This window comes from Balaenoptera physalus, assembly GCF_965194825.1.
Source record: "Balaenoptera physalus genome assembly, chromosome: 10".
Classification (NCBI taxonomy): Eukaryota; Metazoa; Chordata; class Mammalia; order Artiodactyla; family Balaenopteridae; genus Balaenoptera; species Balaenoptera physalus.
In genome coordinates this window covers 94191311-94217078 of record NC_138889.1, presented here as the reverse complement: position 1 = coordinate 94217078, position 25768 = coordinate 94191311, and the positions used below count along the sequence as shown (strand labels likewise).

The following is a 25768-nucleotide window of genomic DNA, read 5'->3' as shown; positions in this document are numbered from 1 at the left end:
TTTTAATAACCATCTAAGGAGTTTTGTTCTTCCTGCAAATCATCTGACTGTAGCTATCAATTTTTCAGAGGAACACCTTCATCTGCATTCATGCTATTTTTGCATTGCTCCTCTCATCTCTTAGGAACAAGTCCTTGCTTTTGAAAGGGAATTTACTGTCTTTTCTGGAAGTGAGGAAACAAAAGCAAAAACAAAAGAATCCTCTTCAGTTCATTGGTAGAGCTTTTTAAACCGCTTCAAACACCCAGGCTCCTGTCAATAGCACCAGCCATGGGTGTGCTTCTATGCAGCTTTGATTTCATATTTGTCACTGCAAATATCTCAGCAGTCACATCGTCCATTCCTGAACTCTTCATTCTGCCTACCCAAGGATGGTGACCTAGGTAATATGGCATGATATCCTTTGCTTCTTAATAGGCAAGGTAGAGGAAATAATTACCTGGGCTTTGGATACAAATATTTGTTAAGAAGACCTATTCAAAGCACAGGACTGCTCAGAAGGTTCAAGGACTGGGAATGATCTCTTTTGTAGTCTTCTCACTGTGTAACTATATTGTGCACAGTATAGATACTATATTCACACTTATGCAATGACATGCTCTGAACCGAGAATCAAACCAAGTTCATATGCTTCTCATAAAAGGTGTTGTAGAGAAAACTACTGGTGGAGGAGGTTGTGCCTGGAAAGTTAAAACAAGACTGCCATTTTTGACCACCTGTTATATGGTAGAAACTGTAGTAGTTTATGTCACATATTTTACCTCATTGTACCCTTACAAAACTTCAATAATAATAATAATAATAATAGTAATACCAGAAATCAATAATAGGTAACATTCATTGAGTGATTATTATGTGTAAGCACTGTTCCCAATGCTTTATCTTTGTAATGACATTAAATCCACAAGCAAATAAGCACTTTTTTTAGTATGAAGAAAGGGAAGTTTAGATAGGCTTAATGACTTACCCAAGTCACAGAGCTAATAAATGACAGAGCTCTGCTTTGAACTTCTGGTCAACCCTGCGGTTTCTATACTTTGCTGTGCTGCCTTTCACAGGAGACTACTTAACTAAAGACAAAACCAAAAAACCTTAATTTTTTTTTAAGTTTAAAGAAATCAAAATGCCGAAAACCTGTAAACTATAACTCTTTCCTTTAACTTCATTTGCTTTTCATTTGTCCTGCCTCCCCCCAACCCTTCTTTTTTTCCCAGGGGTTCTCCATTTTGTCAATCTATTATAGTATTTTTCAGCCTCTAGTTTAACCCAGGGCAGCTGCCCAGCCACAACTCTGGATATAAAAGTAAAGCTTTACCTTCCCCATTTATTTTAAATATAGCCATTTGAGATCACTGCAAATAAACCACAAAGGTGTTTTAGGAGGGCTTGTTGTTTGTCATATGTTGGGAAAAGTGAAGAAACATTTCATATCTCAATGGTCTCCTGGCAACTGCACTTTCAATACCTTTACAGATATTAGTGGTTGCAGGCCCTCTTCCTTAAGATGTAATGATACTAATAATCACATGCTTGGCTGCATGAGGCTGTACCTTGTATTTCTCATCTCAGTTGTAAGCATCAGAAGACGTTGTCCTCCATATATAGAAGGGGAACACTTGGCCCTTTCTTCCGTGGCTCCTAAGACTCTTTACTCTTCCCCACCAGGATGGTACGTGGGAGAGGCAGAAGGGGACATAGCTCTGAGATGCTGTTTTTGCTGCTGTTCCCAAGAAGCTACCAAACAAAATTGCTATTCTCAGCTCATCTGGGCTTCGGGCCAGATAGGAGACAATGCCCCAAATCAGTTTCCTTACTCCTTCAGCATTATCACCCTTTCTTTTGCTTATGAGACAAACACTTCAAGGACAGGGAAGCATAACACACTGCCATTGCAGGAGCTATGGACACAAACGCTCACTTATGTTCCCATATACGCACATACGCATGCATGCATGTGATCCCCATAGCCTTATCTTCATGTCCTGTATTCCCACCTGACTTCTAAAGGGCCTTCTAGAGACATGTGCCATTTATCTTTCTCTAGGATTCAAGATACAAAGAGAAAGAACTGCATACATGGTAATAGAATATGGATTCAGGGCATGGTTTAATAGCTGAGAATTATTCTCCTGATTGCCTACAATATATTTGACCCAATATCTTCTGTTCAAAGAATATAAAGTGACTTTAATATCAGTTGTGGCTTCTTATCCCCCACTCTAAAGCCTTTTAAAAAACAAATGGAAGAGGCTTGGGCTAATCACTCTTTTATAATATCTGAACCACTGCTTCCTATCCCTTGGGGCTGACAAGACAGAGTAGGTTCTTGCTTTATATTGTCTCTAGAATATGCCCCTTTCCTACCCTAACTCAGGCTTTTAACACTTAACAGGCCCAGATAACTATAATCATGCCCTGATTTATCCTTCTCCGTCCAGTCTGTCTTTATCACCAGTTATTTATCTTCCAAAGGTACTGCTTTTGTGCAGTTCTCCTACTAGCAAAGCTGCACTTATGAAATAAATGCTGGACCCTGAAACCTGCCACTCTGCTAGGGGACCTCTGTTTCTCAGCTCTTCCTCTTTTCTCAATTTCAGTATGTATTTCTTGGCTATGATGTATTATTTTCCATTTCCTATATCCTGCTCCGTATGGGTAAGTCAATCTATGTACCTGTTGTTTGTTTTCCCACCTAGACTGCAGGCTCTCTGAGGTCCGTCCCTTGGCTCTCATTTCTGTGTCTTTACCTCCATGCCTTACCTATAGGAGATGCTCAATATATGCTTTGTCATTGAAAAATTAAAATTGCTTTTACAAGCTATCGACTGCTGATCTAACAAAATTTTAGAAAGCAGTGCTTTGTTTCTAATTAGATTTTCATTAATTTTCCTAATAGAGGCCCTCATAGACTCTACTTGGGGTGAGACAACCTTTTCCATTAGAGGACCCCACCTAGCAGTGTGTCATCTTTGAAATAAAAGGAAGTCTCTTCTGCTGAGTTTTCTGCAGGGTACCTTTAGAGAGCTGCTGCTTGAAGAGCAGTAGATCAGAGCTTCAGGTTTCCTGTGGCTGTTTGCTTAGCGGGGATGTGAAACTCCCTAGTCAAAGCAATCTGCTTTTGTGGGCAAAGACATGCGTGTCTTCGGCAGAGGGCTACTTGCTTCCGTTTTTCTGTACTGCTGACATGATGATGGATTTCCCAGGATTGACCAAGGGCCACATTCGTGACATCGATTTTTCCAACTTCCTGTTCTGTGAAAGTTCCAAGGAGCATAAGGAAGTCTTAACTCTTAATATTTTACATCTCCTGGCCATATTTGCCTATTATTCTAATACATGGCATTCGTTCCTGAAGCTAATCCACAAAATGGGCAGGTGTGGTGATGAAGTTTGCAATAACAAGTATGGAAAAGAAGCAGAATGTAGTGAATTTCTCACAAAATTAAATTTATATGATCTGAAAAACTGACTTTTATTTTTTTTCTTGTCATTTTATTAGGTTCAAAATGCCTTCTTTTTTAAAGGTGAATGATTACGATAATATATGGTATTTAAAAAAAATTTTTTCCTAACGTTATTACTTGGCAAGATAAGTTTGTGTGTGTGTGTTCACAAGTCTGTGACAAATGACCATTGTATCCATCATTAACTTCAATTAACCTCAATAGTTCAATAGTCTAGAACACTGCCATAAGATATAAACATTAGAGCCCTAGAGAAAACCTGGAGCAGGTAGTTGTGAGTAAGATAGGAAAGTGAGCTCAGCCCATATCTCTTTAGCTTCCCCAGCAGCAGCTTGGTAATGGCCATTTCCCACTGCTGAACGCCGTTGTCAAACATAACTTTCCAGGACTGATGCCGCTACTTTCTGGCCTCAGGACTCCAGGCAAGTTTCTCCTCTCTCAGCCTTCTGTGTCTGTAAAATGAGGAGTTTGATTTAGATGCTCTGCAGTGTTCCTCTGAGCTCTCTCTTTCTAGAGTCTAAGACATTTCATAGAACTATTTGCAGGTAACAAGAACTGCAGTTGCCAGAGAGAATGGAAATACATTTTCCTTGCTCTTTTTCACCGATATTCTGGCTGGCTTATTTCCTTTCTTTACATCTTCTTGCCCTCCTCTGTCTCCTTTTTTTTTTTTTTTAACCATGCTTTTCAAATTTCTTTCTTTCCTCTCCTGTCTCTATCTCGCCAAGTCCTTCTTCACATTAGAGTCTCCTGTTTTGTGTGTGTGGTGATTCTGCAGGGTAAGCACTTCATTTTAGACTTGCTTCCACTAATTAACTACGAAATTAGGTAGGTGAATTCATTGATTCAGCACTTGGTTTGATGTTTATATTAACTCATTAAAAGGGAAGCCCTGGATGTGGCCAGAGGCTTGACAGGAATCTTTCCCTCCCCCCCTCCCCCGAAATCTCCTTTGACTTCCCACACTAGATAGCGATCTTGCTGTTTCTCAGAAGTATTCATGCATCTGGGGAGCAGCCAAAAGACTGAAGCCGCTTCAGACAGGAATTCCATTCTTTGTGACTAAAGAAACAATCCTTTCTTCTTCTTCTTCTCCTTCCCAAGCTTCCTGGCTATGGCTTCAGTTCTGCTTTTGATATACCTGGAGAATTCCCTTTCGATGCCTACTTAATTTCAGGGATGTCTATTTCATGTCAGATGCCTAAACAGCCACTGCCCACTTGCCCCAACCCCAAGAAGAAAGTAGGACTACACACCTGGTTGAAATCTTCACCTCATTGCCATCAAAAAGAACTTAAGTAAGAAGCTGTTAGGGTTCCATACTCTGCATCAGAGTCATCAACTGGTTTTCAGAAAAAGGATTCACTTAAAATCTATTTTTGTTTCTGTTTTCAGCAATCATATCTTGTTTCATTCTTTTTTGCCTCAGCACATAATAACCACAAGCGAATGACAGGTATGGTGGTCATTTGTCACAGAATTGTATTTACTTTTTTTTTTTGACATTGTTTTTCCATTTGTGTAGGGATTCACGGCTTCTTTCAAATCCCTACAAATCAGATCTAACTGGAAAAATATGTTTTTATGGTAAAATAGAGTGGAATGTGGTTTGTAATAGAGTAGTATCCATTGTAAAAGAAAGCTTTTCTTGGAGCCCATCCAAACAGTTCAGCTGCTTGTCTAAAACAAATGGATTAAAAGAATAATGCACTAAATATATGTTCCTTGATTTCCTATATCTTCTGTACCTCGTGTGTCTGTTAAAAGTCCTGAACTAAGTGCCACTGCCTTAAGACAGTTCATTTTATTTGTTCCATTTATTAAATTGTGTGCACTGATTGTTAGCATAAATTGACATTAACTTTCCATTATAGCATAACCTCTGTTCTCCCCAAGCATTTTGTACACACCTTGACCATGGTGCTTATCACATCACTTAGTAATTAAATGTTTATTATCTGTCTTCCCCACATCGTTCTGAGTTTTTCCTGTGTAGGAGCCAGACATTCTTCTTTGCCTACCTCTTTGAGACATAGTAGGTACTCAATCAATGTTGAAAGAAAATAAACGGAATAGTGAACACTTAAACCTTGGAGTTTGTTTAGAGCAAGATTTGATCCCTCTGTTAGGAATACAGTTTGAATTTAAGTAAAATTTCCATTTGTAAAATTGAATATCACAATATTTTGAATTTTTCTATCTCATAGTGCTATTAAAGTAGCTCTAGGCATTTGTGTTTTAAGATACTTCTTTGGGTATTAAAACATATATACACATGGTTTTAAAAATATGATGAAACAGTATAACACAAGGAACTAATTAGTTTTAACCAAGTTAGCCATTAATGTTTATTAAGGAAAAAAAATGTCCCAGTAAAATCAGTAAGCTCTACTTTTTATAGTGTAACTATTTTATATTTGTAACTTTATTCTGAAAGACACAGAGACAGAGAGAAGGAACCTAAAGTGATATTGGCTTATCTTAGACCAAATTAAATTGTTAATTGTTAAATCATTTTTAAAATTCTATAGTATAAACACAAACATACAAGTTTTGCCTAATGCTTTGCATTCAAATTCAATAATGTTCTCATTTGATAATATTTGAAATTTATATATGTGTATGCAGTCTTATGTATATATACATAGGCACATATGTACATATACACACATATATGTATATATATATATATATATATAAATACGTATGTATGAGTATACAAATAGGCACACATATTCCTTGGTAGATCATAATTTAGAAGTAAGGATCTTAATATCAGTGTTTTTCTCTACAAGATATTATAATGTTAACATCATTATACTGTCACTAAAATTATAAATAGAATGTGGTAGATAAGGGAAATGGAAGGTTATTTTGCATTTGTGCAGGAATGACATTTTTTAATTATAAAAGGGATGTATCGATACTTATAGTTGGAATTTAGTGTAATATAATAGGTTGCTCATTCGATAATATATACAAGAAAATATTATTTCAAAATCACATTCCTTTGAAAGCCCGATACTATTAACTGTTTTGAGCAAAGATTACAGTCCGACTACAGAGTTAGAAGAAAGACAAGGATATGTGTTATAGAAATGTTCACATTGCTTTCTATTTGAGAACTTGCTGCTAAATTTCAGCTCCTGACATCTTTTTTACAGTTGGACTATAATGATTAAAATGAAAGAGTTTCACAAAGTAATGTTGGGTACTTTGGCCAGTTTTGTACAATTACATAATTGTGGACTCAAGGGGAGTGTGTGTATCCCACAAAGTAAGATCTGTGACTAAATGTAGGAGAGCTAGCATATGTAGATTATTGATTTTGAGTGAAGAATTTGAATTTGCGCCCCTTTAAAAGATAAATTATCATTCAGGATTCTTCTTTTCCCTTTGAGACACTAATGCATTTGGTGTTTTTGCAGTGACAGAAAACGAATGAATCATAGGTTTACAGTCTGTCTGAATAATTTAATTAATGCTTTTATAATAAGACTTGCTTTCCTCCAAGATGAATTTTGGTTGAGACTTTGAACCAAATGAAGATGTTTTATTGAAATTATGCTTTTTTCACTAACAACCGTTTTATTCTTTCTTTCTTTCTTTTTTTTAATTTTATTTTTGATGTACTGAGTTGAACAGGTCTGAGAGCCATTGTTCTTTCTCTATGGGACTTTTACCCTCTCCCTGCACACACGTACAATTTTTCAATTATATCAGGGAGTTCACAGAATCCTTTCCATGGATCGTGGTTCTTGGTTCACGGATGTGATTCTTGGAATAGATTTACCTGGATCATCTACAGATCCAGAACTCATAGCAATCTCCTTATGTGTCTATCATTAGCTTCAATTTCTGAATCAGACATGAATGTATCAAGGAAGGTTTGAATCTATTATGCTCCCAGATATTTGTTTTGTCTTTTTCCTTGAGTATGCAATATTGGATCGATTGCATTCTACACTTTGTGAATGAGTTTTTTTGCTGTTTTCTGCTTGTTTTGCTTTGTTGTTTGTTTGCTTTTTGTTTTTCATTTTGGACGCTGTTGGAGAAAAATGTTAACTGTAACATAGCCACCAAATAGCTCTTTTCTTATGGAAATCTCAAACTATTTTTCCATTATTGGTTCCATCTCTTCATGCGAATTCTACTTAATGAAAAACTCTCAGCTTTCTGGAACTCCTGAGTATGTCTGTGTTCAGGTTATGATCAATTTGGAGGCTGCCCATTGTAATGTGCAGATATGGATTAATGTGTCATGCTAAGATTTTTAATGATATTTTATAGCACTGAACTTTGGATAGAACCTTTTAGAATAGGACTGAATGCTTGTCTGATTGGAATTATATCAATAACTGAATGAATTGGGAGATAAAGCAAGTGGCCTGCACACTGTGGTTCGTTCCTAGTTTGTCAAATCATAGGAAGTGATAAAATAAATTCTGCCACTGATTCTCTGGGTCTGAGATGCAGTTATGAATGAATCCATTGATGACCACCATAATGTCCATACGTGCCAGTCATGAAAGAGTCCTTCATGTGCCCTCACCCACTTTGCCAAAAGGGGTCTACAATCAGAGTTGATGGGAGTGAAGAATGAATGCCTCATACCACAGTGAGAGATTTAGGGTTGAGCAGAAATATTGTTTTAATAGCTTCAGGGGCCAGGGAATATCCCTAACTCACATTCATTGAGGCAGTTTCAGCCAGAGCCAGGACCTGAGCATATTTGACATAGTTTGGTTCAGCACGAGTTATCAAATGCCTGCTATGTAATATGCTAGCCACTACCAACATATGCTAGTTATGAAATGCTCTCACGTAATAGAGTTTTAAAGTTAGTAAGGGAAGAAAATTTAACTTTCATTGCCAGCCTTTGTGTTCTGCAATTTCGGGAAAGTCATTTAACCCTTCTGAAGCTCTCTTTTCTGATCTGTAAAATGAAGCTTCTCTGCTGTCTTTCCCACATTCAGTGTTGTTGAAAGGATGGAAGCAGATGACAAAGCAGAGGAAACGACAGAATTTATATATAAAAAAAAGGACTAGGGTTTACAGGTCTATTGGAAAGGAAAGAGTCTGTTGGGGACTGGTTTTTGAATGGCAGGCTCATTGTTGTTCCTTAGGTAGGATATGTATCTGGGTTGAATTGGGAGTGGAAATGTTGGTGAAAATTATTTTTGGATACATAAAATGCATCCAACCCTTTAGTGTATGAAAGTCTCTTATGATTTTTAAAAGGCTACTCAAATTGAGGGTTTACAACTCCATGGCAGCACCTGGCTTACAGTAGGTGCTCCAGTGTCATTATGCTCAGCCTTTTTCCCAGTAGACACCTTATTGAAGAAGGAAAAATAGAAAAAAAGCATTAGAGCTGGCTTACACAGATTGTTTGTGTACACTACTGTGATCAAAATCACCAGATACACATGAAAATGCTCAACTTCGTTCTGCCTATAAACAGTCAGTGATCTTGTTAGTTGCAGCTGTAGACCCAGTGGGAGTGGAAATCTTTGTTTATTGAATTTCCAGCTTCCAATCAACTGTGCAAGGAGTAACTGTGAAAATGAAAGTCAATAGTCCTCCTCTTCTCCTTTCTTCACCTCTACCTCATCGTAAGAAGGATTTGGGTTCTTAGGTTGGTTGAAAAAGTAGAGGTTATATAAATAAAATGGAAGAGAAACTTAAATCTTAATACTTCTCTGTTTTTTAAAAGAAAAAGAGTGAGTGTTATGGGCTGAATAATATCCTCCAAAATTCATATTTTGAGGTCCTGACACCCCAGTGTCCCAGAATGTGACTGTATTTGGAGATAATAACATTAAAGAGGTAATTAAGTTAAAATGAGGTCTTTAGGGTGGGTTCTAATCCAAAACAACCAGTGTCCTTATAAAAAGGAGAGGTTGACACAGACATTCATGCACACGGAGGAAAAACTGTGAGAAAACAGTGAGAAGCCAGCAATCTGCAAATTAAAGAAGTTTCAAAAGAAGTCAAACCTGCAGACACCTTGATCTTGTACTTCTAGCCTCCAGAACTGTGAGAAAATAAATTTCTGTGGTTTAAGCCACCCAGACTGTGATATTTTGTTATGGTAGCCCGAGCAAACTGATACCTTGAGTGTGTAGTGTTTCCCTTAATTGGATTGGCGAGCCATGGCTATCATAATAGAGAAATGGTTTGACTTATGTCAAAAGAATGGATTTCTTCATCATCACCTCCAGCAAGCATGGACCACCAGAATGGGAGGAGGGGCGTACTCGAGTTGCTCTTTTAGGAGAATCCTTGCATTAACCCTAGAAGTCCCACATGTGGGTTAGTTTTACATGTCTTGGGAAGTATAACCTCCTCCCATTTTGTATTTCTCTCAGGAGATAAAGATTCTAAGAAGGAATTCCAAGTTCTAAAAGAGTAATTATTAGCCAGATGTAACAGGACCTGCCTCAGAAATAAGGATTGCCCTCAGAGACCCATTTGAGTTCCTAAAACTTGCTCTGCAAGGATCTTTTCCTCCCAGAGTGGGGCGGGGATAAGAAATTTACATCCCTTGGAATACACAAAACCAAAGCTATGTATCAATAGCCTATTCAGTGTTCGTACAAATTTACTCTTTACTGTGTAGTATTTAGAGAAACAGATCTCAGGTTAAATAAAGGAGAAAAAAAGGTGGAGTTTCGTTAGTTTGATTTTGTTATTGTTGTAAGGTAGTGGCAATAGTTTGGAGTGGTGTGGTGAGGTATTTAAGAGCAAGTAAGGTAGACTTTGAACTTTGTCATGGTTGTATGCTATCACTATGATCTCTTTTAGAACTATGTTTTCTAAGTATTGCTTTCCTTACCATAAATAGAGATAATAGCAAATAGGCATAATAACAGTCACTGTAAAGAGGGATAATAATACCCACTTCATTCTGTTATCATTAAGGGAAAAAGAGTATGCACCTGGCATACTATTTGTCACATAGTAAGATATCAATAAATGTTAACTACTATTATTCTTTATGATATTTACTTTCAATGCCTTCTTTTAGTGGAACATTTTTTTAGGTTAAATGAACATTTTAGAGTGACTGCTGGTCACCATTGTGATTACCTCTTATTGTGAGAAATATCACGTTTGTAGCATGAGGGGTACCGCTGGGATGAGACTGAAAACTCTCTAAGATAGCAACGTCAGCTGTAGCTTTTAAATAAATTCAGAAGAATCCTATTTGAGGCCTGTAAAGCTGAGGTTCTATCTAAAACACAGAGCCTTTAAGTACCAATATTAGCTTCCTCCTTTAGAAGGTGAAAGCTGAAAAGTTTAGAATTCAAAATAGCTTTCAAAGGGGTTGAAAACAACAGGGCTTGGTAAAGTAAGATACTTAAATGATTCTACCTAGATTCTCTAAATCAGAGGTTCTCAATCCCTACTGCGCATCAGGATTTTCTGAAGAAATTTAAAGTTCTCTATATGGGAGCGTAACCTGCTGATTCAGACTCTCCAGGGATGAGTTAATTTTCCAAAAGCTCCATTAGTGATTCTGAAGTACATACAGCCTGTGTTGATAATCATGGTTCTAAATAGATCTCCAGATGGGTCCCAAAATGTCATGTGTTAAAAGGCATATCTTTTAACATTTTTTTTTCAACTGATCTCTTCGTCAATGGCACAGTTATAAGTTATGTAAATTCTAATTCAGTCTCGAAAATCACAGCATTTTCCTAAAGAACGCTTATTTATGTTTTCAATGTCTCTCTATAGTTTCATTTTTAAAATATGTAATATTGTTTAATTTCAGGATGAATTTTAAAGCTCTGCATAAAATCATAAAATTATAAAATCAGATGTAACACTTTCCTTCTATAAACTCAGAATCACAAAATGGTTTGTTTTGTACTCAATTTAGGAAGCGTCGTGATTTCTTTCCAAGTCTTCCTGGGTTGAAGGTCTGCGATGCAATGTGAACCCGTGACCCTCTTGCATCTCATTTGGAAGTATCTTTGGCTGCAATAGTTAATGGTATTATTTTCTAATTGTAGAAAGGCATGGACTAGATGCTTTAACAAGTCACTCACCAAGTAGAAAGCACTGTTTGTGTTTAAAGGACCTCACCATGTGGTAGGATGCAGCTTACGATAAAAGACCCTCTCCCAGAAAGGTATTCTCACCCTTTCTTGTATGTATGGAAAATTGGTGATACAATAAAGGGCAGGGTCTTTTGCTGACTAGGGAGCTTCATGCCATTCTCTTAAAAGATTGTATTTCTCTTCCATTGGCTTGCTGTCCCTACATAATTTCACCTCCAGATGAAAGAGGAACAGGGAAAGCAATGAAGGTTTGAAGTAGGGAGTTTATGAAAGCAATGATTACAGGAAGTTAAATATGTTCCTGGAGATAGCAGGGTGTCTATTATACTTTCTAGTATACAAATTTACCATTATTTTTATTGAAGTTCATTCTTTTTCCCTACCTTCTTTTCAGTTTGCAGTTCTACTCCCATTGTAAGCAAGCCTAATAGTAGAAAATTCACACGTGCACATATTATACCTTAAGGTACAATTATTAGTTTTACATAAAAAGGGCCTCACAAGGTCCCAGTAAGCACCTCATTTAAACACAATACCTTCATAAAAATAATATTTGTACTCGACTACATTGAAGTAACTCTAATGTATGAAGTACCACTCGGTAATATTGTATAATAACTGAGTTCTAATAACTCAGTAAATTAACAACTTTTGATTACACATTTATTAGGAGCCAAGATGAGGTATGTCATTGAGCATTGAAATGAAGTTGGACATATTTCTTAGGTTAAGAATTATCATAGTCTATCTGAGGATACATAACTAGTTCTGAGAAATAATTAGTTGCCCACCTGCCCCCCCATGACCGTATGTTCTCAAGATCGGAATTGTATAATAGAAGCAGTGCATGCCATTGTAGGTCAAAAACAGGAAGGTTTTAGAATGAAGGCAACACTTAAACTGGCCTTTGACAGAGAGGAAAATAAGAGTGATGTGTTTGTGTGTGTGTGTGTGTGTGTGTGTGTGTGTGAGTGTGTTGGACAGAGAGGAAGTGATTCATGCTCTGAAATCCAACATTTTTAGATGAATTTTATATCAACCAGTGTAAGGCAATGGGAAGAACATGGATGTTAGCACCAAAGCAATCTCTGTTTGAATCCTGCCTCCATTATTTACCAATTATATTCCACTGGGCAAGATTCAAATACTTTCTTAGTCAGGTTATTTTCATCTTTGGATGAAGCTAATAAACTTGCCTTAGAGAGTTGTTGTAAGGATTTCATAAGATACCTAAGCATAAGATTCAATAAATGTATGTTCCTTCCTTTTCTATTCATAGTACCTTGAGCAATACTGTATTCCCTATAACACATGATAAACTCGCCAAAGAATTTAGATGGTGCCTTGGGAACTGTGGGAATAGGACTTGACTGTAGCAGTTTATTTATTTATTTATTTATTTATTTTACAAATACACATTGGAAAATGTGCTCCACAGTTTTACTGAAATATCATATTAACTACTCTACAAATGTAGAAATGGACTCTCTGGATATGTTTAAGATCTGTCAAATTCTTCCTTCTCATCCTGCAAACAAACAAATTATGTTTAGATTTGCCATTGCCCCTGCAGCAACTCAAATCACCATGAATTGAGCAGACTCTTAACAGGAGGATTTTAATGGTTTATTTATGTATGCATATAATCCCTCCATCGAATGCGGACCACATACTTGTCCGCCTGAGATGAATTTTATTGATTTTTTTTTGTCTTGCTCCTAACTCTATTGTTCAGATTTTAATACCTGACAATGCATCAGTGCCAAATGGCACCATTAGTGCCCTTAGGCGTTGAGTTTTGCCAAAATATTCAATACCTGCTGTGTCTATTCTCCAGAAAAGAGAACAGTCCAATCTTCTTCACTGGTTGTGACTTTAGTTGAAGTGTGGTTTTTAATTTGAGACACTTTGGGGTTGCAAAAGGAGATAATGGACTATTTAGACTGTGAAGGATTTAGAAAGCAGGGCAAAATTGAAGCCCTTTTTAAGTGTCTAAATCTGTGAGGTTCACTTTGAAAAATAAGTTTCCCAACATTATGTATACTCTCAAAGCATATTGAAATTACTTCAACAGCTGCAATAATAAAATGACACTGGAAAGCATGAACATGAAATACACGAGGCAAAGTAAAAGGGCAAAGTAATGAGATCAATCATGCCAAGAGGATAATGAAAGACAGACCTACAGAGCCTACTCAGGGAAAAAGACATGGGAGCAGATATTTATAGCACAATGGAAGAGATGTTGATAGAATTTTGCACAAAGTGCTATGGGAAAAAAATGGAAGGAAGCAACATTTATTGTGCTAGAGATGGGAGGAGGATGAGGAAAAGAAGACAAAGCTTTATTTAAGTCTCTCTTGCCTTCAAAACAACAGATTTCTCAGTTGTTCCCAGAACAAAAAATACTTGGACTGCCCTTTTAAATGTGTGGCACGAGACCCTGACCTTCATCTATTTAATTCAGTGTTGTTAAGCAATACTGGACAATGTGTTTCTCTGTTTCCCTGAAGGAGCTTATTAGTCATGCCATGTATGTAGAAATGGATGGTCTGTGTATGTTTCAAATCTGTGAATTTCCTCAGAGGTGGTCAGACAGGGGCAGCTGGAGGTCTGGAAGAAGGTGTGGAAAATGCCCCCCAACTGTTCCCCTGGGCTGGATGGGGAATGCCAGCAGGTTCTGAAATAGCAAGCACAATTGATCCTGAAGACGAAATTCCTCTTCTTGGCAGTTCTGCCCAGGGTAAGGGCTTGGGAGGAGAGGAAGAATGATGGTATAGGAATTCCCGTCCAAATCAGGTTGCAGTCTTGGCTCTTCAAGGAGAGCCTGGGTGTATTCATCAGCTCAGAAAAAAAAAAAAAAAAAATCTTTTATGGTCCAAAGAATAAAAGTCCTTTTATCTAACAGCTAGAAAATTTAGCTTGAAGAATATGCAGGTAGTTCTTTTTTGGCCCTTATTTTTTCTCACTGCTCTGTGCTTTATGGGCTGACTAAGGTGAGTGAGTCGAAAGTACAAGTATCAAAGAATTTCAAGTTCTTCACCAAACTTACTTTAAACGCAATACTTTATTTTATTTTTTAACACCTTTATTAGAGTATAATTGCTTTACATTGTTGTGTTAGTTTCTGCTGTATAACAAAGTGAATCAGCTATACATATACATATAGCTGTCTATAGCTGTTCCCTCTTGCGTCTCCCTCCCACCCTCCCTATCCCACCCCTCTAGGTGGTCACAAAGCACGGAACTGATCTCCCTGTGCTATGCGGCTGCTTCCCACTAGCTATCTATTTTATATTTGGTAGTATATATAAGTCCATGCCACTCTCCCACTTCATCTCAGCTTAATTTTTTAAACGTGATTTTGACCTGAGAACAGCATTAAAAATTGGGGAATGTAGAAAGAAAACCCTTTCCTGCTGTAAGGGATTTTAAAGCGTTGCTAACTGACGAGCTTGTAGCAAATAACTCTGCCTTTTCAGTCTCTACACACTGTAGGCAGCGTTTTCTCCCGGAAAGGAAAGAATATGGGCTTTGGAGGTACACAGTGTTCTGTTTTCAAATACTGACTCTTTCACTTATTGAGATAGTAGCTAACACTTAATGAGAGTTTACTACGTGCCAAGCACAGTTCTAAGTTTTCTACGCATAGGTATTTAATAGGAAATAGACCCAGCTGTTAGAATAGAGAGATCTAAAGTACAATGGATCAAGCAAGGTCTAGATTCCATTTATCTCTCACGTTAACAACACAGAGATGGATGGACTCGGCAGTGGTGAGGCACTTCTCCACAGCATCCTCCCGGGACCCAGGTTACTTCTCCATGCTGTCTGGTTTGATCCTCCTCCGTGTGGTGCTGGCTCTCTAAAACCAAGCCCCCATATCAGACTGTAGGATGAGCAGCTTCATTTCAAACATGATCTTGAAGCAGCACACATTATTTGTACTCACATTCTGTCATCCAGGACTTAGTCACATGACCAGCCTTCCCTGCAATGGACGAAGGGAAATCTAGATTCTAGCTAGTTAGTTAACCATGTATTTTGCTAAAGTGTAGGGCAGGGGTCCCCAACCCCTGGGCCGTGGACTGGTCCGTGGCCTTTTAGGAACCGGGCCACACAGCAGGAGGTGAGCAGCGGGCAAGCGAGCGAAGTCTCATCTGCCGCTCCCCATCGCTCCCCGTCGCTCCCCATCGCTCCCCGTCGCTTGCATTACCGCCTGAACCATCCCCCACACCCCCGTCCGTGGAAAAATTGTCTTCCACGAACTGGTCCCCGGTGCCAAAAAGGTTGGGGACTGCAGATGTTGGGGGATGGGTCCGCCATATTGCATGATTCCTGGGATTGCCATCCCTATAGGTTATAACGTGAATAGTGACCCTGAAGTTGGATCACAGGGCAGCCCTGTTTGGAGATACTAAAAGGAAGCAGGGGACAATGGCTGTGGAAGACAATGAGCATTTTATATCATGATGTATTAACTTCTTTAACCCTCAAAATGACGTACCAGTTTTATTTTCATCTTTACAGGCAACTCAGTCACAAAATTTGTTTAAAATCACTGGTCCCATAGCCACAGCAGTGTGAGATCCAGACAATTTCACACAGAAATTGTGCTCTTAATCACTACTGTATTTCCCCTATGCCTGAGAAACTAATATTGTAGCTACTAGCTTAGTAATTAGGTGCAGTTAATACATCAGTATTATTAAGATCCTACTATATTCGGGGAGTTGTGGAGTATATTGTAGAGGTTTTGTGTGTGTATGTGTGGGGTGTGTGGGTGTGTAGGTGTGTGTGTTTTCCAGTGGGCGAACGGGGTGGCTGATTTCTTGAGTGTATGCTGGAGATTTCAAATTCTGGCCAAAAAATGCCCTTTCTTCAGCTTTCATCACTGCATGTAATTTTTGTTTCTAGTGTTAAACGGTGATGGTCTCTGTTTTAAAGATATGTTCTTTTCTAATTGAAGTTGGCTATTTGTGTCATACCCTTCCCATATCTCATAACCTTTAAAACTCATTTTTATCACCCAGATTTATAATCTTGTCAGTTAGACAAGATGAAAGTGGTCACTATCGTCTTCCAGTAAAGACTATATTTGCTACCCCACTGAAGAAAGCCTTCTCCTCAGCACTGGAAAATATATCAACCACAACAAATGGTCTTCCCTTCTGATAAAACACAACCCTAACCTACATATTTTGGAGGAATTTTATTATGGGAGAGAGAAAAATCCCAGTTAATTTGAATTTGCTCTTCTCTTCTACCAGTAACATTCAGTGTTCCTTTTTTTTTCTTTCTAAATTTACTATATAATGCTTTTAAAATAGTTATTTCCTTTATATATTTTGGTGATCATTTTGTGTATGCGTGCATTTTATATTTTTTTCTGGTTTTCTTTTGGCAAGAGGCAGAATTAATTTTTAAAACAGCAATATGTTGAGAGAAGAAAGGAGATGAGTGTCAGTGGTTGCTTGTTAGTGAATTAGTGCTTTATTCCTTTTTAAAAACATTTTTTATTGAGGTATAGTTGATTCATAATGTGTTAATTTCTGCTATACAGCAAAGTGACTCAGTTATACATATATATATGTATGTATTCTTTTTTATATTCTTTTCCATTATGGTTTATCCCAGGATATTGAATATAATTCCCTGTGCTATACAGTAGGACCTTGTTGTTTATCCATTCTATATGTAATAGTTTGCATCTACTATATTTTTAGGGTATTGACTGAGATGTAGCCTGATTCCCTAAATTTGTTTTTGACACTCAACTTGTAAGCTGTGAGACCTTGGGCAGATCACTGTACTTTCTGTGTTTTTGTTACCTCATTTGCAAACTGGGGATAACGATAGGATGAAACTTGGACAGTTAGTATGAGGATTAAAGAAGTTAATGGATGCAACAGTGCCTGGCACATGGTAAGCAGCTTATACAGTTTAGCTATTTATCATCATTTTCTTCATTGTCATCTTCGTGTGGGCTGGGTTAATAATCATTCTGTTATCCCTATGCTTGTATATTGGTTGCTAGGTGTATTGGTTTGTTGACATTGAGAAGTTCAACTGCAGCAAGTGAACTATTCCTCCCTGGTTTAAGTCCATTCAGATAGACAGGAGGGTTTTAAGTAAAGAATATTTTGAAGAATCTGGAATTTTTCACTCTTCCTATTCAGAACAGATTTAGGTTAGAATCAAATGTAATTGTAGGCTTAATAAAAGATATGCTTAAACACTCATGGTAGAAGGAAAAAGGTGCTGAGATTGTTGTTGTTTTCCATATCTTCTCAGTAACTTAACTGGTCACAAAATATGACTGATCATTTTCTCTGTAAGTAGCTTTTGGCTAGAGCCTACAAATGATACAATAAGGATATAGACATTGCTCCTAGGAATCTTAAATTATATATATATATATATATTAGTGCAATATACCTATAGACATTATTGCAATTGAATAGTTCAAATAATTACCGTTCTCGAAATGCCTATTGAGAAAATTGAGAAACCAAAACGAGTTGAAAGAATTAAGGAGTTTAGGCAGAAATTGTTTTTGAGGTGGATTTTTTATTTCTAAAACTTCCAACTATTTGTGAAACAAGTTCACACAAGTATCTGAGCATTTTGATTGGGTCCAAATCCAAACTTGCTGTCCAGAAAGTTGGCTGCATCACTGTAAAATACCCCCCTCACTATAATTGTGGGGATGACAGATTTATGTAGAGACTATGAGCATGATATACATGAATAATAATGCTCAATTTTGCTACTTTTAGGAGACAGGCACATTGCTGTAATATTTAACTCTACAGAGTAGCTCACTTTGTAATTCCAGGACTCTTGAAGGGCTAATTCTATTACAGAATCATATACTCTGTTGATGTTTTACCCATGGCCTGGTGTAGCACTTAACAATAGGTATGTCTACTGGCTTTTAAAAAAACAAAGAAATGTATTTTCACATAGAACACAAAGTTCAGGGGAAGAGTGGTTCTGGTTTATCTTACTGGTTCAACAGCAGCATCAAGGACAAACATCTTTCCATCATTTTGCTCTACTGTTATGTGCTTGTCACCTTTGTCTTTAGTCAAATGCCCCCTGTGGTCACAAGAGAGTACAACAGTGCTAGGCATCATATCCAGACACGATATACGCCAGGACCAAAGAGTTTAGCTCTTTCTTGAGTCTTTTAAGACTGAGGAAAACTTTCTCAGAAATCTCCACTAAGCCTGCCTTAATGTTTCACTGGCTAGAATCCTATACCCCACTAGCAAAGGAAATGAGGCAACCAGGATTGTCTCAGATGAGTCAGGATCCACTCTTTGAGGCTTTGTGGAGAGCTGCATGGAGGAGGGTAAATACCTGAATAAAACTGAGGTTTACTTAGGAAGTAGAAAGAATGGGGATAAGGATACATTATTTCAGGCGTCAACTGTGTCTATTACACTTGGCATATAGTAGAATACTCTTATGTTTTTGTTTTTATGAAAGAGAGAAAGGAGGGAAGGAAGGAAGGAAGGAAGAAAGGAAAGAAGGAGAGAAGGAAGGAAGGGAAACACTTGCATAATGTGTTTTGTTTAATCTTCACTGCTCAGCCAATAGAAATCTGATTTGTTTCTGTCAGTTCCAGGTAGAGCACAATAAACATATCTTTGGGCCAAGCATTAGAACCCCATTGTCAGAAGCTGATTAGAATTGGGTGGCCACTGCTTCTTTCTTGGCAAGGGGTCAATTCATTGCAGTAATGTATTAAATAGCCCTTCAAAATAGAAGAGCCAAGAAACAATGTCCTTTGGAACTAACACTCTTACACAGTATCCAAATTAATGGAAAGTGCCTGCACTAATGAAATAAAACATCAGGGCTTTGGCAGGAGGTGATTGGCAGAAACACATGATGGCTTGATATATCTGTCTCCCGGGGACATAAATGAATTCCTCCTTCTAAAAGTGAATGAACAACTGTGGCTGAAGCTAAAGCAATGGTTTAGAGAAAATGACTTCCTGCCTTCTGCCAGAGAACCTAGGAGCACATTTCTCAGTTTACAGTCAGGAAATCTCAGGCAGAGAGGGGTTAAATGACTCACATACAGTCCCTCAGCTGTTTTATATCAAAACCAGGATTTGAACCCAAGGTAATGGGTAACTGCTGGGCTATAGTACATCTTCAAGGTTAAGTTTAATGATCCATAAATCAGTTTATTTCCATCACCTTCCTTACTTAGGACAAACCGTGTTCACCCTGATCCTTTGAAGAGAAGAAGTGAGAACATGATGACAGACGAAGTAATTTACTTTGGTAGTCTTATTTATGCATCATGAGTATATATATATATATATATTAATTAATTAATTTATTAATTTATTTATATTTTTGGCTGTGTTGGGTCTTTGTTTCTGTGCGAGGGCTTTCTCTAGCTGCGGCAAGTGGGGGCCACTCTTCATCGCAGTGCGCGGGCCTCTCACTGTCGTGGCCCCTCTTGTTGCGGAGCACAGGCTCCAGACGTGCAGGCTCAGTAGTTGTGGCTCACGGGTCTAGTTGCTCCGCAGCACATCATGAGTATATTTTGAGATAGTTATTGTTATTTTATAGATAACTGCAAGTTATAGAGATTAGGTAATAAGTCTTAGGTCTCTCAGCTAGAAAGTATCATATCTGGGATTCAAAACAAGATGTATCTGATTCTACACCAGCTCTATATGCCAACCTGCTTCTTTGCTTGGTATTTAGTCAAAAACACCAAGTAAACAAACAATCCACAGGATTTCTTATTCCAGAAGTAGCCTTAAACATTTGAACATAAAAGTATAGATTGAGAATCTATGTGAATGATAACTTTGGAATTCAGCAAGGAATGCCTCTGCAACCATAATAAAGATATTTAGGATTTGTTTCTATTTGTATAAATGCCAGGTAGCATTTTTTACACTTGAGGATTAGGTGAAATTTCTTCTGATCCAAAATTCTTTTCTCTCCAGGGTCACTGTCATCTCTAAAATTTTACCCAGACATCATTAACCTGTTTATGTAAACACTTCATTTAGTAGCAGAGAGGCAGTTAAGGTCTGGGAAGATGAGTCTAGAATCTCTGTTTCTCAAAAAGAAAGTTATTGATGTTTTGCGCAGCGGTATGTCTATATAAAAGTGTTTCAATAAAACATTGTTTATGTGAATAAGCATAAAACATGCCATATATTTTCATGTATGGATTACACAAAGCTTTTGATTGCTTTACTTTCATTTGTCATATGTTCTCTACTGCAACAATATAGGAGCTTTCCATTTTGTGTATTAAGGGTCATAAGGACAAGTAAAATCAATCCTAGGCACATGTTTTGAAGCTGGGCCATTTTATCTTTGCCATCCTGTAGGTTTCAAAGCATCTCTGCTTCACAAAGAAATCCTGAATGAAAGCAAAATGGAGTAAAAATTTTTAGAAAGAGCTTTTTAATTTTTGTCTCCTCTTGGTAACTTAAATCAATGCTTGACCTTTTTACACCCCTATCAGGATACGATGGAGTCTGCCTGTGCTGACTTGGAACCTCAAAGTTTGTGGTAAGATCTATTTGTCTTGCAAGCTGTCTGTTCCTTGGGGCACTGTGTGTGTGTGTGTGTGTGTGTGTGTGTGTGTGTGTGTGTGTGTATGTACATAATTGCTTGGTTGCTACATGTGAATAATGTTTTGTGGTTTACATGATGCTTTCACCTATAGCATTTCATTTGAGTCTTCTGCTTCCATGAAATAGATATAGATGATAGACAGACATAGAGATACAGAGATACAAACAGATATAGAGAGATAATAGGTTGAACATAAGTATAAATGATTCATTGACGCTCAGAGAAGCTAAGTTCATGTAACTGGTTAGAAGCTTGTTAGAACCAGATGCCAAATAAGCCTCCTAACACCGAACACCACAGGGGGCCTTCCAAGATGCATCTATAAAATAGGGGTCCAGATGAGCATGTGATCTTTGCTGTGTCACAGCGCCAGATACTGCAGTGAGAATATCAGAAAATGACTTGTTTGTCAAAGCATGCTAAGAACAGAAATCTGTGTAAGGCATTACGTAAGCTCTTTTAAGTTAAAGTAACTTAGTGGATCCCAGGAACTTCTTTAAACCGAAATCAGAGAAAAGGAGACCAGTCGGTATAAAATGAGGAGGTGAAAGTTCTGTACATTTGTTTCTTATCTCATGTATACAGGCCCCTTAACCTCTGAACTGAACTCTTATACACATGCACATTCCCTTGCAATTCAGTTACTTTTACCTTCCTTGCTGCAGGCCTTTGGGGACACGGGGCTGAGGGCAGTGCAGGGGGTGAGGGAGTGAGAAGGTTTGAAAATACCTCTGGTTGTTAAGTTTGAATATGACTATGGCTGATGTTTGGAGGAGGATTGGTTGCAAAAGGGACTTCTGTGCAGTCTGAGGTGCTTGCTGTTTGTATCAGAGAAGAATCACGGGGTGGATTTTGCTTCACCCACTGAGTAGTTAAATGACATCATGCAATCTTTTAGTTGTCCTGGTATTTAATTACTTCCTCTTTATAGGAGCAAGAATAGTCGCTGTCTCCTAGTATTATAATGAAAAGTATAATGAATGTACCTAAAACCAAAAAGAGACAACCAATAAAATGCGGCCACTGCAATGATGGTATTCTGCAGTTTGTAGGAGATCATGCTTATTGGTTCTGAGTGACCTCCTTTCCAGCTACTCAGGAGGGGCTTGTCTTGTGTTTATATTTCTTTCCTACAAAGATTCCCGAATTGCCAAATGCACCACTACTGCTTGCAGTATCCCAATGAGAGTATCTGATTTTGGTAGATTTGAAACTACCTAAACCTGAAAAGACAAATCTATGTCACTTTTAGAACTTTATAATTAAAACCTCAGCTCGAGAAATAAATGAAGATATGCAGAGCCAGTTCACTTCTAAGGTGAGAAAAAGTCTTTCATCATCACAACTTGGTGTTAAGATCACAGTGGTTCTGTTTTTCAGTCCAAATAAATGGTTAAGTAGTCTACAGAAATAAGCGAAGTCAGATGACTTTAAATTGTTCTGTACTAAATTGGGAAAAAATGAATATCTTTTCAGGAAAAAAGGTAATATCATACTGTCTGTGCTGTTTTATTTAATCAAGTCCCTCTGATTTGGAAATTTCAAAATAATCATCATTTTTTCATGAATGGGTCTTTGAGGAAAAAAAAGCTAGAGATTCACTGCATATTTTAGTGAGCAAAGCATTTTAGACATGATGTATTTAGAGATATCAGATTACTCTTATCTAGTTTTCTGAATGCAGTTTTCCAGGAAAGGTCATTAAGTGTGTGTGTGTGTGTGTGTGTGTGTGTGTGTGTGTACATATATACAATATATTAAATATATTTAATTGTTATATATATGTATATGCATACTTTTTTGATTTCTTAAATATATAGAGAAAAGTTTTTTTTTTCACCTTGACATCTAATGACTTTTGATCTCTCTTTCTTTGAATCCAGAGTGTAATTTAGCAGTCACTTTTGTTTCACTTTTGAATGAAGTGTGAATTCAGTGCATTTTATAATACAGTATGTAGTTATTGGGAAATGAGACTAATTTGATTCCAACCAACATATTTTAATTAACTGTTTGCTATAGGCCTGATACTCCTGGGTATATAAGGATTAAAAAAAAGCACAGTAACTGTTCATGTGGTCCTCATGAGCTAAAGAAGTGGTTGTTAACTGGGGGTGATACTAGCTATCACTCAGGGGACATTTGACAATATCTAGAGAAAAATTTGGTTACCACAGTTGAAAGGGAGATGCTATTGACATTCAGTGGGTACAGTCCTAGGATGCTGCTAAACATCCTAGAATCCCCAGGGCAACCATAAAAAATATTATATAGCACCCAAAGGCAGTAGTGCTGAGGGTACAAAACCTTGTCTTTACGATAGAGAAATAAATAAGGCACTGTGATCAATGCTATTTTAGAGACATGAATGAAGTGCTCGGGGAACTCAAAGGAGGGAGAACTGGGGGTGGGGAGGTGTTGAAAAAAAGCGTTGTGGAGGAAGTGACATTGGGGCTTGGCCCAGAACAATGAAGAATGGTTTCCCTAGCGGAGGATGGAAAGCAGAGAGCATTCTGGGTAGTGGGGCAAAGATGAGCAAAACAGAAAACTAATCACCCGCAAGGCTTTGACTGCATGCGGTTACCACTGAGGCAGACTTTGATTCATGGTTATGTACAAATCAGGGTAATGACATAACTCCATGTGGGAGGGTTTTTTCGTTTGTTTGTTTCAAATGTGGATTTTAAGCTGCATATGAAAAACCTCTTGAGAGAAGATATAAAATCATTTTCTACTAGCAGGAGAAAGCTTTTCTGCCTTCAGTTTTCCCATAGTGCAGTCAGTGTGTTTACAGACTGACCGCTAACTCTTCCTGTCTTCCAAAGCTTTCTGGAACTTGAACTTGGGACAAGAGCTTTACACAAGCTCAGAAGCATTTGAGAGATAAAGTGATTCCCATGTCTGGAAAACCCAGAATATTAAGACCTTCAAAAGGTTCTCTGACAGAAAAGACCAGAGAGTAATTCAGGGTTTCCTTAATACTTATGGTACTATGCAGTAGCCCAGAGTGTGGGCTCTGAGAGTCTCCCCTCAAGAACTTACCCCTTGTGTGATATTTGATAAGTAATAAAATCCCTTTTTGCTTCCGTCTTCTTCTTCAAATGCATATAATGATATCTATATCATAAGATTGTTTTGAAGATTAAATCCCATACCATTTACAGCCTGATTTGTAGTAGGCACTCAATATTAGTTATTTTCACTTTCCCTATTTTGGTGTGAAAACATGGGGATCTTAAGCAAGATTCTAGCCTTCCTGGTTGGCAGAGAAGACATTGCAAAGGATAGCTTTATAATAGGAAAATGCTGAGTGCTGTGGGCAGATAATGAGGTTGTTCAAGAAACGTTCAATTAACAAAATGAAATGAGTGTGGTGCACGCAGTTGTTACGCTGAAGATGTTTTTGAAATGTTGATGCTGATGGCATACGTGGTGATTTTAAAAGGTCCATATTTAAATTAGTAAAAAAAAAAAAAAAGAGAAGGGATTATAGGATTGGGTGGTGGGAGTGTGAGGTTGAAAGCAAGCAAGTTTAGTTTAGATTAAAGAAAAGTCTCTTGAGTGATTAAAAGACAACCATAAAGTCCTCCTGGGGAAATGGTATCACTTTATCTCCTGCTGAGCAGGTGGTATTATTCCTCTTTGCTTAGATTCCTGATAAGTCATGGCAGGAATGGTAAACAAATTATTTTCTGCTTCTTGTGAGCATAAATACTGGAAGATATATATATGTCACATACATACCTTTTACTTCTAATGTTTATATTTTAGTTAAAAATTCATTGAATAGTGAGTTTTATCATTAAAGAATGAGCTGCTTCTATAATCTAAAAAGGTAGAAATCAAAATATGGTACTTCTACCTATAACCTCTTATGTAAACAGTGTTTTGAGGGTTCAAACTAGGATTATTAAAATATCAGAAGATAGATTTCAGTTTCTTTTAGCTAATATCTTTCCCACTGGTACAAATATTAGTGGTGAGGGAAACCACATGCTTCTGTTCATATTTTTCCTACTAATAGGAGATGAGATGACTTTCACCACAGTTAAGTTAGAAGAATGAATCTGTCACATATGTCACCTCACAGAAGCATCTAAATGAAATGCCAATGTAATCATTTTCCACATCCCTTAATCACCATGGAGATTAAGTACTAAATCAAAAGTCTGCAGAGTTAACCAAAAACAAAGTAATATTGAGTATTCAATGTCTGGAAAAAGTATGGAACAATCCTATTCATTTTTTTTTTTCCTTTTTCCCTAGCAATTGATTAAAAAGTTTGGAATTTCCTAACTTAATAATTTGTGTCACGTATAATACATCAGTATTGAATGCTAAGCCCCAAACACAGTGCTAGCAGCAGTATTTTATTTAGTGCTAAAAAGAGAAATTTTAAAATTTTATTGAAGTATAGTTGATTTACAACGTTGTGTTAATTTCTGCTGTTCAGCAAAGTGATTCAGTTATACATATATATTCTTTTCCATTATGGTTTATCACATGATATTGAATATAATTCCCTGTGCTATACAGTAGGACCTTGTTGTTTATCCATCAACATATATGCACCCAATATAGGAGCACCCAAATACATAAAACAAATAGTAA

General features: G+C 37.4%; 1 protein-coding gene across 15 annotated transcripts in view; it reads left to right on the top strand.

The window, feature by feature from the left end:
- Nucleotides 1-25768, top strand: part of LRRC4C (leucine rich repeat containing 4C) — a 1215963-nt gene that overhangs the window by 1064794 nt on the left and 125401 nt on the right. For 2 of the 15 annotated variants that reach the window (XM_082410484.1, XM_082410481.1), the window contains exon 1: nt 20452-21091. The exons of 12 other annotated variants lie outside the window; for them this stretch is intronic. The gene's annotated coding sequence lies outside the window, so the exon portion shown is untranslated. Of the gene's footprint in view, nt 1-20451; nt 21092-25768 lie in introns of those variants that run through there. One more of the 15 variants, XM_082410482.1, reaches the window with a different exon arrangement.